Raw genomic sequence first — 2,888 nt, 5'->3', positions numbered from 1 at the left:
TTTTTTGGTACAGTGGTATTTGTAAATTTGCAACTTGTAGCTGCAATTAATCTGCATGAAAAATCATGACGTATAAATCTTTTACTATTCAGAGCGATATTAAAGTGGAAGTACAAATAATGATATTTTTGTATAACGAAAAAGGTCTATGGCGATGAAATCAATTATGCATAATCATATAACTTAAAAAATTAAAAATTCGTTGTATTCCATGTTTTCGCAAATATCTCGCGATGAATTTTTCTATAATTAGATATACAGTTCCAATTTAATAGGATTAAACGTCGCTGAATCCATTGTAAACTTTGGATATCCGTCTTCTAAAAATCTTTTTTTCCGGTCTATAAAAAAATCACGTTTGAGATTTAATTTTTCTTATGCAATTCATCTAATATTATTTATATACACACAAACATACACACGCCGTTCAATGTCTCTCCAAATTATTCTTTTAGTATGCATTTCATCACGAATTCTTAAATGTTACAACGGAATAACGACGTTCTAAAACCTATTGTATTTTAAATTTGCTCTTTAAATGACCTTTGCATTTATATCGCCCCCCCCCCAAAAAAATGAAAATTTTCAGGATACGAAGAATAGAGAAGTTCTTATGTAAAAGTTTTTTTTATGTAAAAGTGCGTGGATGTCAATAATATATCTCTGCATATACTCTTGCTATCCGAATGGAATAGCATAATCGCATTAAGCGTTAAGGATTCCGTTGCATGTACGATAGCAGTATGTATTAAAGGCAAACCGATTATTACCGTTTCTGGATCACTTTGTGGAGTTAATGCCGGTATAATCGGCTTTGTTCTAATGGAAGAGTACGATATACAATTAGCGCTCTCGTCACCGTGTTCATTTTTTAAGAAATGCTATTTACGTGACTTAAAAAAAAACATTACATCTATGATTGTGACAGTTTCAATCACTATTCTTGGCACATACAATGCGCTCGTATAATTTACTTCGAGATTTATATTCGGCTGCATTTTCTACGAAATCGCGATTTTACATTAAAGGAAGACCATTGTAAAACTTGGCACTATATTAATACATTTAGTTAGAGATTGGCTGATGAGATTTTTTTTCACACAAAATGACCAGAAATTCCATTGATACTTTCCACGTAGCGATTATCTGGCTGTCGTTCGACTACATAACGTGTCTATTTAAGTATATGCAAAACTTGTAAATTTGGCCTTATAAAAAGTTGATGAACAACATGCACATCACTTGTACGATCAATTGTATGCATAATTGTCGAAAACGTCACGTGAAACTTCTGATCGATATGATTTTTTTTTTTCCTAAGGAAAGGCTGGACTTCGAAATCGTCATTAAAATTAAGGACGTTGGAAACGTGACGTTTAATCGTTAAATATAATTAGGCAATGGAACATGCACTCGAATTATGAGAGAAAAAGAGACGGATCAACCGCATAGTGGATGCGTCGAGTAGTCAGTCATTAACAAGCTTCTTTCTTCTTGTAATGAATCTCAATCATTACCGCTGCGTAAATTCCAATGGCGTTATCTCTCTGCACATCTACGTCGCTTGTAACACCGATAAATATTTCAATAAACTCAATATCGCGCAAACAGTCATACGAAAGTGTCATTATGATAGAGAAGATGATTCGATTGATCATTGATAATTGATATCGATCGCGTAATTCGTATTGTATTCCGAATTGTAATAAATGTATCGCACTATTTCCTGGAAGAGTTATTTTACATTTTCCTTACAGCTGGGTTTTATTCGGTCTAAACGACTCGGAGCAACGCGTGATTATCGTTAGTTGAAAATCGATTAATTGAAGCGCGCTCTTCGGACTGTGGCACTTAAATCGTAAATTGTTTACTTGCACTAATAAATTTAACAAGTACATTGTACTACAAATATCTGCATCTCCGAAACTAGTAATAATAACGATGATAAAATAATGAGCAAATATAACATATGTATAAACGAGCTGTAATTATTTGATTAAGTTATAAATTATCAACATTTGTCGCATTGTCTTGTTACTGCTCCCAAAATTTTCAGAAAAAAATTGGCGATAATCTGCAAATGACGTATCCTTTCGTCGAATAACTGTGTATTCTGATTTCGCGATGCTTACAATCGTTTGAATTGATAAAATTTATGGGTGTACGCAATTTGTACGCTCAACAGGATCAACATAGAATATCGCTAATCACAATTAAACTCTGAACATATAAATATCACAGCCAGTTAAATAGCGTAAAATATACAGCACTAACAACGTTATTTACAGGTAATCATTAACGATAAGATGATTGGATATCCATCGAAGACACACAAGATCCTGAAGCTCCGAACGCAAGATATAGATACTTTTCCAAGTGGTAAATGATAATTGTTTATATGTACAATAACGTGCACACATCGTGTCTACGTTACGATCACACGTTGCTCATAAGACTATCGTTGTCCACAGCACATATCTCCAAGGATGTAATTTGTAATTAAGGTACACAGATGTACACGCACGTACGCAAATCACCCACGTTACACGCATATAAATTTAGTATAATAATGTAGATAATAATTGTCTAAGTAAGGCTGATTAAACGCATTCTCATTCCTCCATAACGAGCCTCTCTCTCTCTCTCTCTCTCTCTCTCTCTCTCTCTCTCTCTCTCCCTGTATATCTTTTATTGCCTGCATTCATTAATCGATCCTCCGTTATTGCAAATCTGCAATTCCAGACAATACGCGCAGTATCGAGAGACAATGTGCGCAATTAAAGTATTTTAGCTTTCATTTTTAAATTTTTTTAAAATTTTGTGTTTATTTTTTTAAAAGTAATTTTTGATAAAGAGTGGAAATAACATTAAATATAATAACATTAAAT

The sequence above is a fragment of the Trachymyrmex septentrionalis genome, unplaced genomic scaffold, assembly GCF_001594115.1.
Source record: "Trachymyrmex septentrionalis isolate Tsep2-gDNA-1 unplaced genomic scaffold, Tsep1.0 scaffold37, whole genome shotgun sequence".
Lineage (NCBI taxonomy): Eukaryota > Metazoa > Arthropoda > Insecta > Hymenoptera > Formicidae > Trachymyrmex > Trachymyrmex septentrionalis.
This window is presented reverse-complemented; position numbering follows the sequence as displayed.